The sequence below is a fragment of the Cebus imitator genome, unplaced genomic scaffold (assembly GCF_001604975.1).
Source record: "Cebus imitator isolate Cc_AM_T3 unplaced genomic scaffold, Cebus_imitator-1.0 Scaffold0, whole genome shotgun sequence".
NCBI lineage: Eukaryota > Metazoa > Chordata > Mammalia > Primates > Cebidae > Cebus > Cebus imitator.
Genome location: NW_016107315.1, coordinates 18,864,948 through 18,882,684, shown reverse-complemented (window position 1 = coordinate 18,882,684; position 17,737 = coordinate 18,864,948). Strand labels below are relative to the sequence as shown.

The following is a 17,737-nucleotide window of genomic DNA, read 5'->3' as shown; positions in this document are numbered from 1 at the left end:
CATCTCAAAAAAGAAAAAAAAAAGGATACATCTAAAATTCTAGGAGTACAGAGATTTCCCATCGATGACAACACTCATACTTTTTGGGGAAAAGTTAGCAAAGGATTCCAACAATAGCTATCCCTTGCTTTTAAGAACATGTTAGTAAGGTTAGGTATGAAGTACATCTCTTATAAAAATCAATGTTATGTACCTTGTATTAAACTGAATTGAGTATGAGGAGTTGAAGGCGGAAAGGAAGAGTAACAAAATTGAAAATTTGGAGCAAGAAAATCAAGATGGCGTTCAGTTGCCTGAGGATAAGGGAATTTACCCAAACTTTCACCATTACATATTAGAGCACTCCCCAACTGTTCCTTTTCCTATGAGCCATGTCCTCACCAACCCAAGCACATACAATCAACTCTAGTTATTCCCTCATCAAACTCTCCTTAAATTTTATTCCTACTCATTTTATTCTGATTTGCTGGTCTCTAAGTAAGTGATACCATAATAATATCACATTTTGTCAATAAAAGCACTCCATCTCGAACAGAATAACAGCAGGAACAGCAACAGCAAATGCTCACATGCGGTAAGTACCTAGCAAGTGCCAATCACAAGCCCAAGTTATGGCGTCCTCACATTGCCTCTAAGGACTAAATGTCATGATCCCATAGCCCCATGGACCACCATTCCATTATATAGATGGAGAAATCAAGGCACAGAGGGGTCACATTGCTAGGATATGGTGGAGTCTGGCTTTGACCCCAGGCTCTCTGACTCCAGGATCTACCCTAGTCTGAACTGCTATAATACACTGTCCAAAAATGCCTAGGTTAAAGCTTCCATTTATGTAACACAAATTCATTCTAAATTAAATCATTTAATTAATCTACAAATTCTACATGCTAAATTTATGTGAAATAAGGATGGGGATGTCTTCCAGTCTCATATCTACTTCCAGAAGGTAGTATGTAAATGACATAAATGATAAAAATCAAGAAGTGGTCTTCAGCCAGGCATGGTGGCTCCTGCCTGTAATCCCAGCACTTTGGGAGGCTGAGGTAGGTGGATCACTTGAGGTCAGAAGTTCAAGACCAGCCTGGCCAACATGGAGAAACCTCGTCTCTACTAAAAATACAAAAATTAGCCAGGCATGGTGGCAGACATATGTAGTCCCAGCTACTCTAACTGAGAGGCTGAGGCATGAGAATCGCTTGAACCCTGGGAGGCGGAGGTTGCAGTGGGTCGAGATCGAGATCACATCACTGCATTCCAGCCTATGCAACAGAGTGAGACTCTGTCTCAAAAAGAAAGAAAAGAAATGGTCTTCTTAAGTTGGACTCAGCAGTATGTAGACTAATGATTTACAGTGTTGCCAAGAACATTTACCACATTCCCATCACACATTGTATTAATCTGTTGGTAATGAGAATGAGATAAGGAACAAGCTAGCAGAGGTCAGCAGCAACATCCAAAACCCCAGATACGCTATTACAACCAACCAAATTATTTTTTATAGTTAGAAGGCAAAGGGTCAAAATCCCTTAAGTTAAACTCAAAGACTTCCAAATAATTCAATTTCATTAGAGAATGAAAAGGAAAATTTCCTATAGGTTAAAAATTCTACTATACTAAAGAATATATAGCATCAAACAAACCCATGTTAAGAAAGATATTAAGATATGAAGCAGGTTCTCTAAAATTTCAACAATTCTTTAAAAGCCAAGTTAACCTGCAGACCTGAAAATATTATGTTTAAGCCATTTAATTATAACCTAAAAAACAGCATACAAATTAATAAATATTGTTAACTATAGATTAAAATATTATCAACAGCTTATACTGGGTAATTAGAGATCTGAACAAGTAGTCTTTCTTGTTCAATTTTTCTCTTTTCAAATTAAAAAAAAAGATTACAGACAAGCGTCATCAATCATTAAGAGGGCCTGGTTCTGATATTATATGAGCTCTGTCAACCTTAATCAAATTGCTTGACAGATCGTAGATAAGTAATGACTTGCTTAGGTTAAGCAAGGCCAGAGTTTTCCTTCTGTAGTATATACATCTCCAGAGTGAAAATAAACAGCCTCACACCTCTTACTGGGAGCTGCACTCGGCTGCTATTACAACTCAGTCTTCATCTCAAGAAAGGAAGAGGAACCTGCAGCTTTAACAACGTCTATTTTTCTTTCCTTCCTTCTCAAAATGGTCATAAAAAGCCATCAAAACCATTTTTAAACTATCCCATTAAATAGTTAATAATTATTTTAATTTACAGCAAAATAACACCAATTAACTATCATTAAAGGCCTTAGCAATAACATTTGTTTTAGCCTGCATTATACAGTGATATAAAACAAAACAAAAATAGTTGACAAGTGACAAAAGCAATATAAAAGGAATCACTTAAAACTGCAAAGCTTCAATTCATGTTGTAACATGTCCAAGAAATTGAAAAATTTTGTTTCAGTATCATTGCTCACATTTTGGGTACAGGGACAACATGGAACAACAGTTAAAATAAGAGAAAGAGCATCTCAATTCAGATTTTGTATTTATTCCATAACCAAGACACAAATAATGAACCAAAACATCCTCCTTGTTAACTTCTTTACTTTACATATAATTGGAAAGGGTTTTCATACTTCATATTCAGCCAGGATATACTGTTAAAGAATTTCTAAGCATCCAAGTATTCTGCCTGCTCTAAAGAAAAAAGTTAAAAAGCAAGGATCCCAGTGGCTAGGGGGAAAAAAATGAAATGACTTCTTCAGAAGAACTTTAGAAGAATGAGTTTAAAAATATAAGATACCAGGGAGTCAATTTTATCATAGGCAAAACGCACTTCAGTATTTTCCACTAGGTCAATACTATCTAGAATACAGAGCTTGTGGTTTAGAAATGTCAAAGACCAAAAAACCAAAACACCCAAAAAAAAAAAAAGCTCCCTTAGAATTTAACTATTTTAATCTATTCCTAAATACATACAACTGTGCAATTATAACCTAAAATAAACCTAAAAAGAAAGACTAAAGTTCCAAATAACACTTTTCTCCAACGTTCAAAAGAGATCTTTTAAAGGACACCTAAATTTGAACTAGATTAAAACTTTTATATCTGATATTGATGCTCAATCATTTAGTCTTCATGATTTCTATTCTAACAAAAATTTTACAATCTCATTCATTTCCTGCAAGTAGCAAAAACAAAATAAAACAAACAAAAAAGAAACCTGTAAAATACTCCGCAAAGTACAAAGGGCGCTATAAAAGTTATTTAAGAAATGATCACTATGGAAAACAGGAAAGAAGAAAATTATTCTGTATACAGAATAAAAAGAACCACAAAACAAGATTTGTAATTGCTGAAATACAAACTCCTCAGCAGGGGACCAGGGACGGGGTGTGCTGTGGCTCCTCCTATGGCTGTCTGTGCACACAACACACAGACTAGGTCAGGACTTTTCTTTCCCAATTCCCTGGAGGCTCCATTCTTATAGTCTGCAGGGCACCCAGACAGACAAGTGCCTGACTCTGCAAAAGCAATACTTTCACTCCTTTGACACCATATTATTTATTGTTAAACTGCCCAAGTACACATGCAGCATACATTCACTCTAGGTGAATCAGAAACAAAAGACACTAGTATTTCTCAGTGAATTAGAAAGAACCTTTACAAGCAAAATGGGGACTTTGCCTACTCAATGTAAATTTTTTTTTTTCCAGAAAACTCACATTTCAACATGAAGGAAACAAAAGCCTTAACTGCACAAATAAAAATTAAAAAAAAAACTCAAAAATTGGCTGGGCGCTGTGGCTCACACCTGTAATCCCAGCATTTTGGGAGGCCCATGTGGGCGGATCACGAGGTCAGGAGTTTGAGATCAGCCTGGCCAACATGATGAAACTCCATTTCTACAAAAAAAAAACAAAACGAGACTCTCAAAAATCAGTTTCTCATTCGTGCTTGTTAAAGGCCTGTAGCATTTGAGATGTAGTAGCTGCTGATTTGATTCTGTGGCCAGCAGACAACTGTAATCACAACTAATTAAGAGTCCTATATACATGTACAGCTAAGAAAATGTGAACCTAACCAAACATTACAGCTTCTGCTCTACAAGGGTAATCACTTCCTTATCTTTTCCCTAACAATCTACCTATCTGGGAAGAGACACCCTAAAATAACAAGTAAAACACAGACAGTGTTTTCTTTAAAATAATTTTGATATTATTTTCAAGCGGGGTGGAATGCATTAGCCTGGATTTACCAAGGTTCACACTTAGAACCCACTTTGGGAGTTAGCTACAAGACTCCTATTAGCATTACTAAGATGCATGCAGTCCAATCCCTGAGCTAAAGTTTATCTGATACCACAAAATATTGATATTAAATCTCTGCACAAGCTGTATTGTATAAGTAGAAAACCTACTGCAACTGCTGTCATAATAACAAATGCGAAATTATTTTAAGACCTAACCAGTATAACAATAGCTTTTGTTTTTCTTTTCTTTTTTTTTTTTTTTTAGAGATGGAGTCTGGCTCTTGTTGCTTACGCTAGTGTGCAATGGTGTAATCTTGGCTCACTGCAAACTCCACCGCTGCCTCAGCCTCCCAAGTAGCTGGGATTACAGGCACCCAGCCACCACGCCCAGCTAATTTTTTGTATTTTTAGTAGAGAAGGCATTTCACAATGTTGGCCAAGCTGATCTCGAACTCCTGACCTCAGGTGATCCACCAGCCTCGGCCTCCCAAAGTGCTGGGATTACAGGCGTGAGCCACCATGACCAGTCAACAATAGCTCTTTTAAAATGCATCCTTAAACACAAAAGAAATAACAAATAATGACAATTGTGTTTGCTACCCTAATAGGAGATCATAGTTAATGGCCAATCTCATGACTCAAAATTGGCTTTAGTTACCCACGGGATTAAAACCACAACAACAACAAACACTTCAGCTCTAAATGTATTATGAAAATTATACAAAAGACCTATGTACACTCAAAACATAATTACTGCAGTTTCTTTTAAGAGGGAAACTCAACTAAAATATAAAATAATTAAAACATGGTGACTAGAGCTTGGAATTGGGAACTTGGGGTAGAAATCTGAACTATTTATTTTTGTTGTAACCTTAAAAAGGACTCACACCCATATAAAAAAGAAAGTATGCTTAATTTTCAATAAATAGAAATCAAACTACTGATTTAGAGACCAGAACAATTCTAATCAAATTATAATATGACTTGAAAATATGTTAAGTAGAGGTATACACAGTCAACACTTGGTATACACAATTCCTCATCCATGGATTCAACCAACTACAGACCAAAAATATTTGGAAAATAAAAATAAAAATAATACAGGCTGGGTGCGATGGCTCACGCCTGTAATCCCAGCAATTTGAGAGGACAAGGTGGGTGGATCACTTGAGGTCAGGAGTTCGAGACCAGCCTTGCCAACATGGCAAAAGCTCATCACTACTAAAAATACAAAAATTAGCCGGGCATGGTGGCAGGCACCTGTAATCCCAGCTACTTGGGAGGCTGAGGCACAAGAATTGCTTGGACCCAGGTGGCAGAGGTGCAGTGAGTCAAGATCGCACCACTGCACTCCAGCCTGGGCAAAGAGCAAGACTTTGTATAAAAAAAAAAAAAAAAAAAAAATTAAATATACAGTATAACAGCTATTTACATAGCATTTACACTGTGTGAGGTATTATAAGTAATCTAGAGATGATTTAAACATGAAGATGTGCATAATTTATAAGCATATACAGGGAACTTCAGCATCTAGGGATTTTGGCATCTGGGGGTAAAAGGGGGTGTCGTGTCCTGGAATAGATCCCCCACGAATATTGAGGGTTGACTGTATTTACAATTAGGCTTAAAATACACTGTCACCCACCAGAAACAACTCAGCAGAACCTCACTAAAATTCTTATTACTGTAGAAGAAAACCTGCCATTTCCTTTTGGATGAACATCCAAGATTTAATGGAAGAAACAATAAAATGACCTAATTTAAAAAGGTGATCACGCAGTAAGATGCACCCAGGAGGTAAATCATGGGTACGACACAGCAGTTAAGACTCCAATGAGGCTCTATGCAGGACTTTAACAATCTGTTAAGAACTATAAACATACCTCCTCCAGATTTAGTAGTCCCAAGGTTTACTGGAACTACTGCTCAGATACTAGGACACCAAACGGAAATCCTGATAATGAGTTATGGTCACACCTAGAAATCTAATTTCACATAAGAGTGCATAGGATGAAATGGGAAGGAGGAAATACTAAATCAGATCAAACTAGTCTGATTGGTAATCTGATGCTATTTTACTGGTGTTTTTACACAGAGGGATAAATAGCACCTTTCCTGCAAAACTACTGTCACGTACATAATCCCATTCAGACATTCAGCCACATGATCATTTTATGAGCCAGTCAGCAGATGGTTTCAATACGTTGCAAGCTATGTAATATCAAGCCAAATTGTTAGGTGTAACCCCATTTTGTAAATTAGGATTCCCCATACCCACTCTCATACTCTCATAGTCAGTTAGAATGACCGAAAAGAGGTTAGTGATAAACACTATGTCCATTCCAGCTGAAACCATGCTCACTCCCTAATTCTTACTGCCTGTTATGCACTGCATTGTTGTTTTGTTATATACACACCCTAAGGCCAAACCCATGAAAAGAAGCCAAATTAAATGGGCAAGAAAAATGTCTTATCCCCAGCTTGCGATGCTATTTTTCTTTTTATTGGAATGAGAGACTGCCAAGTTCTGATGTCACTATAATAATTTCACGGCCTGATAAAAGCAGTATTTTATCCATTAAACATTTGTTCCCCTTGCCAATTTTACCTCTAACCAGGCAGTGTGTACAATTACTGAACAGATATCAAACTATAGTAAAATTAAGAATTCTAATTACTTTAATTCTGATACTATAAAAAGCCAGTAACTGTCAGAAATTTCCCTGGCATGAGATATAATCCAGAATGTATTTTGCAGTGCCTATGTACCCAGGAGAACCCCTGTCAAACACAAAAAGACAAAACATGACATCAGCTCTCTGGGCACCGAATACTGCTGCACAGAACAATTATATACATTTTAAATATATAAAATTGTTAAAATATTCCAAATATTTGACAAGTAGTGCAGTAATAGTGTGATAATACATGTCCTACTATCTTCGACATGTAATTGCTTTTTAATTTATCTAAAACTTTTGTTCATCTTCATTACTTAAGGCTGTGGTATCGCTCCCTGAACTTGAGAGTCATTGATGTCACTGGATTTTTAAGAGCAAAACTGTGTGTTGAGATCATTCATGGATCTAGAGAAGATGGTTCAGCATCTTGCTACTCAGTGTGTTCCACCCAGCTCATCAATATCATCTGGAAACTTGTTAGAAGGGGAGAATTTTGGGACCCACCCCATACCTACCGAATCAGAATATGCAGTTGAGCACACCCCCTCACCCAGAAATTCAATTGCACATTAATGCCATCCAGGATATCTGCGTGTTTAGTACTTGTTCAGCAGAGTGTAAAGAAAGGGGTAGGTGGGCCAATGGTACGTAGGGGAATGTCACGTTGTCCTTAAGGAATAAGGGAGAGACCAACATGTATGTAATTATGATACCATTATCAGTGCCAGGAGAGATGCATTCCCAGCCTGCAAGAAAGCATGGCATATTCATGGAAAGCAAAGTAGCTGGAATGGCAGAAGCTTCAAGTAGGCAAATAACCCTGTATATCCAGTTAAAGACCTGGGCTTCGATAAGTGAGCAATTCAGGGACTTTAAAGGATTTTAACGAAAGCAGTCACATGATCACAGATACATTTCAGAAAGATCATTACTCAGGCAAAATGTAAGAAAAATCAATTATTTGGAAAGGGGGCAAACCAAGACTGGAGACAAGGGGATGAGTTAGTAGCAGTTTAAGCAGGAGTTGCCAAGGTATTTTTCCATCTCACATCCTGAATCTCCCCTCTGTCCCTCTCACAAAGTTTGGGAAGGAGGATAGAGGGGTAAGGTAATGGTGGCAGAGAAGAGATAAAGAAGGCCTACTTCTACGTTACAGGGAAAATGGAATTAGTATTGATGGGCATATATAAATATAAAACAGTAAAAACTCAATATACTTTTCTGTTTTATAAAATGCAGAAAATACTATTTTGGTGATTCAGGATTCTACAGTTCCTTCCATCATTTTAAATATCAATTATTAACATAAAGTACTATATTTACAGACACAAGATGTGTACATGGTTACATGGTTAAATATCAATGGATCCCAGAATATATCTTGAACATGCTTTTGATACTTGTATAAGTCACTGATATTGGCCTTTCTCCCCCATATGAGTTATTTATCTCTCTTGTAACTCAGGTTTAGAAAAGTTGCGGTGAAGGCGAGACAAGAGGGACATTTATTAATGTTTACATCTAATTTGTTTTAGGAATTAATAAATAACTGGGCCAACAAATTGCTTCAGTTGTGTACCTATATAAAAAGGTAGTATATGCTATACTTTTAAGTAGTGTCATTTCTAATACACTTAGAATATTGAAAAAGCCCCTATTTTAAGTAAGGAGGAAAGAATATTTGATATTTACTTGTTAGTGATAAACTAAGGATTACGTTTAAAGTGAAAAGAGCCAGCAAGTCAAGGCAATCTCCAACTTTAAACTGGAGCTGGTTTAAAAAATGTATTTATCCAATGGCTGTTTGGAACTTACCATATTTCCTACCTCCAAAATCATACGTGGTGGGTATGTAGGCTAGGCACACCATAAAAGCCTATTTAATAGAGTCTCAGTTGTACAAAGGCCTCAGAGGTTATTTGGTCCAATGTCGCACCCAAGGAAGAGATTCTTCCCACACTAGCCTTCGCAAATAACACTAAAACACTTCCAGGAATCAGGAGCCCATGCCTCTTCCAAACAGCACTGTCTCGCATGAGGCACCTCTATTTGCTAGATAGTTCTTCTTTCTTCTGAAACATAATCTGCATCTTTGAGCGCCCCTATAGATCAAAGGATGAATCATGTATCACTATTTCAACACTCCCAACCCTCAAGAAATCCTGACCACTGGTGGTCTGATTTAGGAAGGAAAGGGGATAATTTGCCTCTCTCCAGTCCAGAGGAACCCATCCCTGAAAATGGCTGTATGTGAAGAATGATCTTGTGTCAAGAGCTATGAATCATCAGGTTTAATAAAATTATAAATGTTGAAAAATACAATGTCTCCTGAGAGGAAAATGGCTAGTGTTCCAGCAGAACACCCAGAAAATCCTTAATCAACATTTCCAATAACAGAAATACAAGCTATTAACCGCAACCAAAGTCCCTTCCAAAATTAAAAACAAATTCTTCTCATTCATCTACTGAATCATCTTGTCTGTTTGTGAAATAAATTGTATTTAGCATATCAGAGAATTTCAACAATACAAACAGAAATTCTGAATGTATAGGCATAACCTGACTGCAACCGTTATTAGGTTAGTGGCCAAAACTGTTCTTCCTGATATGAGTGCTTGGTCCTGGTCTTCAAAATCCTCCTGCAGTAAAGCATCCTAGCTCCACTTTCTTCCTTTTATGGTGGACTCTTTTTTCCTTCAGAAAAGCATTGCACTGTTTCATTTTAAACTCAAAGAACATTACACTAATGCTGGGCTGGTGGTCACTTCTATACAACCTTAAGTTGGATTATGGCATTTAATCCTAAGAATGAAGGATATAAGCTACCTTAGATGGTCCTTTTCACCTATTTTGAGGCTCCCTCCGAAAAACACACACATAAAGATGAATACAGTTTTCAAAGTATTTAGTTTATGGAATTGTAACTGAAGGTAATTATACCTTCAAGTAATGAATAAACCCCGTTCTGTGAATAAAAATGAGGTCATGGTTAAGTTTTCCTAAGACAGCCATTGGGATCTGATTTTCTAGTAATGTAGGAAGAAGTGTTATTTCCTTCTTCCCCCAATGACTGTGTATCATTGTGCCAATAAAATGAACTACTATAAATTTCAAACTGCACAAAAGACTCTACAACAATTTAAAAAGCATGAATGACTACTGTATACATGAATAAATGTTATTCAATAACATGAATAAATCTCACAGGCTTATGTCTATTATGATGCTTATCATTGAACAGTGCAAAAAACTCAATGTGAGTAGGAAGTCCCTACTCACATTCCAACCGATATACAGCAAAGCAAAATGTTATTTGGGCTAGTCTTTTATTCTCTCTGGCCATCAAAATACACTGCAAAGCAAAGCGACTAAACAGCTGTGAATGCAGAGAGGCACGAACTGCAGACATAAGACTACATACTGTAGGAGTCCATTTTCATACGGTTCAAGAACAGGCAAAACTCATCTATTCTGACTCGTCAGAATAGCTGTTGCCTGCCAGCAAGAGGGAGGGCTGCCTGGGATGGGCACCAGCGAGCCTTCTAAGGCTAAGGAAATGTTCTGTGTCTCAGTCTGGGTACTAGTTACCACAGATCTGTGCATATGTAACAATTCATCTAGCTGTTCACTTAGTATACATTAGCTGTACACTTGTGTATATTACTATGTTACCCCTCAACGGAGGATGGGGGGGATAACACATGATGTCCAAGTGCCTTCTAAGTTTCAACTGCTAATTTAAGAAAACTGTAGTGTTCTAAGACTACAGTAGTTCCATGTGTCCACACAATTACTAACTTCTGAGAGTTCCTCATTATTTAGTACTTCAAAGAGATCACTTCTGGATCAAAGTAATACACTTAAATGTACAGGAAGAGTTAATAAAAATAACAGCAGCTAACATTTATGGAGGTTTTACTATATGCCAAGTGCTTGACTTTCATTATCTCATTTAATCCCACAACACTGGTAAGACATAATTGCTGTTATTATCCCCATTTTACAGATAAAGACCCCCAAGGCTTAGGTCAAGATCACTACCCAGGCTCACATAAATAACAGAGGTGAGCTGGTCTAGAACAAGAATAGCTGAAAAGCAAGCTCCATGTCAGCTTCTGAATTCTGTTTGTATTACGGTAATATAAAAATAAAATCAGCCTCACAGTTCCTAGTAATAAAACATAAACAAAATATGTAACCTAAGTTCAGTAACATAGCCCATATATTTTTTTCTCAAGTAAGATTAAAGGCACATCAGTGGCTCTTAAGCATTGGAGTCCCTACTCACATTCCAACAGATAAACAGCAGAACAAAATGTTCTTTGGGCTAGTTTTTTTATTCTCTCTGGTCATCAAAATATACCGCACAGCAAAGCGACTAAACAGCTGTGAATGCAGAGAGGCACAAACTGCAGTGTTTACTCCAATTCATTCAAGAGTCCTTTCAATTTGGCCATACTATAAGGAAAAATGCCCAGGATTAAGGTGGAGAAAAGCTAAACATATCTTCAAAAAGGCTTCTTTATTTTCTAAATACACTGCATTGTGAGGAGAATTTGGTAGAAGGCTACATGGAAGTAGGATGGAAGAGGCTGTGCACTATTTACAACATGATTTTACTTGGAAACAAAATATATCAAATGAACCATCAAATACGCTACTGCATTCTGCATTAGCTGAAAACTATGAGCACTGGAATTCACATTCTTGGTAGATGAAAACCAATTAACTACACCATCCACCATTCAGAACTGCTCTTCCTTGAAAAGTACACAAGAAACAAACTGGACTAATATTCTAAAAAATAGTTTGTACCCAGACACTATTTAAGGCAGGGAAGAGGGACTTGGGAAGGAAGACATACTAATGTTTCTCAAAAATTTTGCTCCAAAGATTTTGCAGAATGTTTTTGCCAGATATATTTTCATTTACTTGGCGCTGCTAGCAAGTCTGCAAAGTAATGCCTCAAAAACACTAGAAATGATAGAATTTTTTTAAAAGACAACAGAAAAGCTATAACCTAAATTTGAATTCTATAATAATAATGTAACAGAAAAAATCAAATTATATCAAAAGAGTAAACTGAATTATATCTACTCAAACAAGCATTTCATCACTGCAAAACAATTTGTTTCACATGAAATCTGATTTTGCTCTCAGTTTGAAAGTTATTAAAACGATACATCAGCCTTTACAGGCAAGACCAAACAGTAAGACAATTTTACATATTTATCAAAAGATCATTCAAAGAAAACTTACCAAGTCTGCAACGTGTATATGCCTGTGCTTCAGAGGGAAAGCAGAGAAGCCACTTTCTGTACTTACCCTGGAGTTCACTTCACTGCTAAAAACACATCACCGCAGTCCTGCTTGTAATAAAGTCCCGACTAGCAATCTGCCTTTGGGTTGGGCTTTTCTCTTACAAGATAAGCTGTTAAGTCATGCCTTGATTTCAGATCTGCCAACATATGGAGTCTTCCAATGTAGCCTTCTCTCCGCCCCCTCAACCCCCACTCCTCGCATCCCCCCAATCCCCACTCTGCTCCACTCCCTCTGCACACACACACATACACACATACAAAAAAGGCACTGCAGGGCAGAAATTCCTCAGGTGCTCGCTAATGGAATTCCCAGGGTCTTGGAGCCGCTTCGGGGATCAAGAGATCTCATAGCCCCTGCTGGGGTAAGGAGCAGCGAGTCTGTTCCATTTAATCAAATACAGAATGAATTTTCAGCTCTATTCACTAGCTTGTCTCCAGGGCTCTCAAAAGGCACTAGGCAGCTAGAATCACACACATGTGGCTCTTTTAGGCAAGTATAATTAGCTTGATTTTAAAAAGGCACATTAATAATATCACCTCAGGACCATTATTCAGGGGACAGATGACAATGATACTGTATGTTTTAAGCCTGACAATGGGCAAAAGAGCACAAACAATGAGAGAAAACTTGAAGGATTAAAAAAAAAAAACCCAACAAACCCGTTTTTCATTTAATTGTAATCCAATATTTTTCAAGTGACATTAAGAATATTCCATACACCATCCCTTATTTTTAACAGAAAAGTAAAACCCTCCCCTCTGTGCCCTTGAAAGTGAATTAATGCCAAACACACAACAGAAACTTATCACATGGAATGTTTACATACATATTCATTTTTTCTTAAATATAAAAATTTTTAAATTTAAGTAAAAATAAAACATCCTTGAATTCAAGTTCACAAAATTTCTTGAAAAAAATTCCCCATCAAAAAAATACTATAAAAAAGCAAGTCCTTCAAAGCAACATATTTGGCAACCAGATTCCAAATTCTGTTTCTAATCTAATTAGTTGTATTAAGTTCATTTACTTAAAGGGGCGCTGCCACAGAGGCAGCTCATCTACAGCTCCACTGTGTTGTCTCACTAATACTTCTACCTCACACCATAGCTGATCACAAGGCGCTGGCTCATGTCATTACTCGTTAAAGCAACATATTTTTCAATTAATTATTTATTTTCTATCCCTTCCCTGATTTTACTAATATTTAATTCCTCAAATCATTTCCCTAGCACTTAACTTAGAAACAATCACCAATTTTTAGTCTAAATGTTCATGAAAAAAAAAAAATTTCTAGAGAAGGAAAATGTGACTTCAACTTACATTTTGACAAAACCATACATGAAATTGTCTACAAAGTCACGAAGGCAGATGGGCAAAGTGGAAAAAGAAGAAGAAGCCACAAGAAACAGTCAACAAAATTTTACCTGCCCTCTTTAGAGCAAAGCCTTAGGACAGAAGTTCCTATTCCTACCTACTACCTTCATCTGTATTTGCCTTGACAAGCTGGGGAAGAAAGTCCTATCTTACAGTGAACTTAATTCCTTTCCTGCAAAGTCAAACCACCTGCAAAGAAAGTAAGGCGTAAGACAGCTTTAGAAGCCAAGCTACACAAGCTAGATCAGTATGCTCCAAGTCCTAACGGTTCTTTGTACTTGAAGGCTTGAGAGTCAGAGCTGTTTAAGTACTTTGCACGGAAGAGGAGGTTGATGAGAACCATAGCAATCAATCAAAGCATCCCAAGTGAGTTATTACACAAACAACAGCACAGTACCTCTAGTAACTGATTTTCCTGGTTGACTAAACTATTCAAACAAAGACAGATTTCCCAAACACTGGGAAGTTTTTGCATGAAAGTTAAACAATATACATTTGTGTGTTTCTTAATAGAAATATAAATGTTTCTGTTCTACACACTGCCAAACACACATCCAGGGCACGTCTTTACAAAACGAAACAGGTTTTCTCCATCCTTCTCATGTAACTTCAAGTATGAGGCAGTTCATTTCAACATGTGCATAACAGAGACTGCAGTATTTGGTGCTTCTTGGGTTCCGAAGAATGCTTTCTACTTAGGCACTAATTTAAAATTTCCAGAAATTTTTTTGAAGGTTTTCTTTCATCTTATCCTAAAAGTTGAATTATCCCCAAATTTTCAGCTAAAAATAGACTGAGCGTGGGGAAGAACTATAAAATGTCATAGAATGTTTAGAATTATGCTGACAATAAATTCATTTCATTTTCTAACACCCTCCCCACCTTCCTCTCCTTGGAGATACTGTCCACTAGGTATGCCAAGTGTCAGTTGGGAATGTGAGCGTTATGTTATCAGCGCTGAAAGGAATCAGAATGCACTGACTTGGCCTCTTTCATTTTTACTGGCATAGGCCTGAAAATAAATCTCACGTGAGCTTTTAGTCCAACCTCCTGTTTTTCAAGGTGTCTGGTTTGGGGACACAAAGGCTGACTTTCTGTTGATGAGGTTCCCTAAGTTCTAGATTCCCATTGGAAAGCAGTCTGCCCTTAAAGCACCTGCCACCCTCTGTCGTCCTGATGAGGAAGGGCAGGCATTCTGGAAACAGCTTCTTTTGGAGACCCTTCCACCTGATTTGGTGGGGTTAGGGAGAACAATAAAGGGAAGGGCAAGAGAGTCTATCTATCCCCCTCAGTGATTTATTGCTGAAATTCCTAGATGCGGAGAGAAAGCAACAAAGGTCTGGAAGCTGCGAGCTGTAATGTATTTACCAAGTGATAATGCAATCCACAGAAAGCTTTACAGGGGAGAAGGAAAAATACACTCCCTGGCGCTGGGAAGTCAGAGTCTTGTGAAGGCAGAGAAAGATACATTGTGTAGGAAATTTCTCTTGCTTCTCCCTACACATAAATCATTGTCTCTCGCGGGCGCTCTGCGGGGATGCAGGTTGAGAGAGGCCAGACACCCGGCTCCCTTGGGAAAACGCTCGGGCGCCCTAGCTCCCCGCGCTGCGACACCTCACCTGCCCCCGTGGACCATCGCCTAGAAGAGGTTTCGTCGTGTCACTGACACCTCACCCCGCGTCCTCCCGCGAGGTGGCTCCGAGCCCTCGAGGACCCGGGACGCCGGGGCTCCCAGCCGGGCTTGCATCAGCATCCAGACCTCGCACGCAGCCCTGGACCCCCACGCCCTCCGGGGCACGCCGGCCCGCCCGCCCCGGGGACCTTCAGCCCCCAAACCAAGGCCCCCAAGCCCTGTGCCCGCGCGCCGCCCCCTCCCTCCGACCCTGCGGCGAGACCCCCACCCCCGCACCTCTCCGCGGGGCTGGCTAAGCCTCCAAAATCTCCTGCGCGGCAGCCGGCTCGGAAAGCCACCCCCAGGTCATCACCCCGCGCGCGCGCGGCAGCGGCTACGGTGGCGGCGGCTGCGATCCGAACGGGCCCCTCCATGCACCGCGCAGAGCAGAAGAGGGCGCGGCGCCTCGCACGCCGGGGCGGGGGCGCTGGGCAGGGCGGGCGGGCGCGGAGTCCCGGGTCTCCTCGCACCTAGCCGCACGAGCCGGGCTCCCGGGCTCAGGGGAGGGAAGCGGGGGGGGGCGGAGTCACCGGGGCGCGCCCCCGCGGCCGCGCTCCTCCCCGCCGAGGCGCGCGGGCGCGTAACTCGGCGGGCGCTGAGCCGGCCCGGAGCACGCGAGCAGCGGGAGGAGGGACCCGGGAGAGACAGACGGAGGCGGGCCCTAGAAGCCGCGGCGCCCCGCTGGCCCGCGCCCCGCCGGAGGGTGCGCGCGCAGCCTGCCAGATCAGCGGCGGGGGCACGGGCCGTACCAAGCGCGGAGGGGGGCACGCTCTGTGCAGGACCCTCTCCCCGTCATTGATCTTCCCACTCTGCAAGAGGTATCCCAGGAGAGCATAGAAGAGGCTTTTCGTGGATGGAGGACCAGTGAGGATGAGTTGCCTCAGCAAGTCACGGAGATTCCCATTATGCCTGAACTCACGCTCCCCTCATCTTTCCTTCGCCTGGAGAGGCGGCTCTTCTGGCAGGTCCCCAAGTGGTCGACTCCGTCTCCGGTGCCCCGCCCTAGTCCCGCTCCGGCCCCGCCCCTCGCCTCTCCACCTAAGTTCCCGGAGCCGCCAACGCGTGCACAGGTTCCTGCCGACTCTCTCTTAGGGTTGTGGCGGTCCACCGCCTGTACCTCTTTCGCCTTTCCACCACTTTCCATGTTTAGTTCCTTAGGCAGCTTCATCTGATTCCCTCGTCCACCCGCCCTGCCTTCACATGCACGCAAGCAGGTAGCAAAACTAGGGCTCGGAGAGGCGTGGTGTGGCCTGGTGGCCTTTGGCCCTAGAGTCTTCCCAGCTCGTCCGTTGGACCTGCCCCAAGTTATTTGAACTCAGTGGACTTCAGTTATTCCAACAGAAAAAGGAAAAAAAATTCTAAAGATTGTTGTCAAGAATAAATATCCTTTATGAAAAGCACCTGCCAATGAGTGGGCGTTCAAGGACTGTAACTTCTTTATAAATCATTATTTTTATTATTAGCAGTTAGCTCTTTTTTTCCCGTCATCATTACTATTAGTTTACCTACAAAAGGAGCCCTAATGATAGTTGAAGTTTATAAGTAGTACTGAACTTCAGGAGAAATAGCTAGTGAATTTTAAAAAGAAATGCTTTGAAAGTGTGGTATTGTTCAAGTAAGTTAGCTTTCTGCAATAGCTAGATTCTGGGTTTTTGTAAAGTCCCTGGAAAGAAAGTCAGTAGAAAAGAAAAAAAAAAAAAATTTTTTTATGAGATGAAGTCTTGCTCTGTTGCCCAGGCTGGAGTGCGGTGGCACTATCTCGGCTCACTGTAACCTCCGCCTCCTGAGATCGAGTGATTCTCCTGCCTCAGCCTCCCAACTAGCTGGGATTACGGACACACGTCACCACACCTGGGTAATTTTTGTATTTTTAGTAGAGACGGGGTTTCCCCATGTTGGCCAGGCTGGTCTTGAACTCCTGACTTCAGGTGATCCACCCGCCTTGGCCTCCCAAAGTGCTGGGGTTATAGGCATGAGCTACTGCACCTGGCCAGGAAAAAAAAAAACAAAAAACCTCTTAACTCTAGTTTGTCCTCCACTGTTCCATTGTTCATTTATTGAGACCAAGAATCTATATGTTATTAACATGGTATAGTAAATGATTTTTCATTCTGCAAGTAAGACTTTTTATAAACATAGAGATTTAACTGAATTGAGAGTTTTGTGTGGTTGTAATAGAAGTCTTGCAAGTTTATTGTGGCTACAGAGAATTCCAGGTTCTTCTCCTGGGATATAATGCACCCTGCACATCTCCAGATCTCTCAGTGCCATTTGAATTCACTATGCCTACTGTTACTCATAGCAGACTGAGAGATAACCACAGTGTTTGTTGACACTAATTACTTCCTCTCCACCTTTTTTGTAAAGTGAAGAAATCACTTCAGGTGTAAAACAGTTTTTTATTAATGAATCATTCATCCACTTGTTCAACATTAAGAAACA

The 17,737-nt window shown here is 40.1% G+C and overlaps 1 protein-coding gene across 4 annotated transcripts in view; it reads right to left on the bottom strand.

The window, feature by feature from the left end:
* CDON (cell adhesion associated, oncogene regulated) overlaps positions 1-15,766 on the bottom strand; it is a 103,642-nt gene extending 87,876 nt beyond the window's left edge. For 3 of the 4 annotated variants that reach the window (XM_017523624.1, XM_017523614.2, XM_037736303.1), the window contains exon 1: positions 15,533-15,766. The gene's annotated coding sequence lies outside the window, so the exon portion shown is untranslated. Of the gene's footprint in view, positions 1-12,186; positions 12,414-15,532 lie in introns of those variants that run through there. The other variant, XM_017523616.2, reaches the window with a different exon arrangement.
* Positions 15,767-17,737: the final 1,971 nt, after the last annotated feature.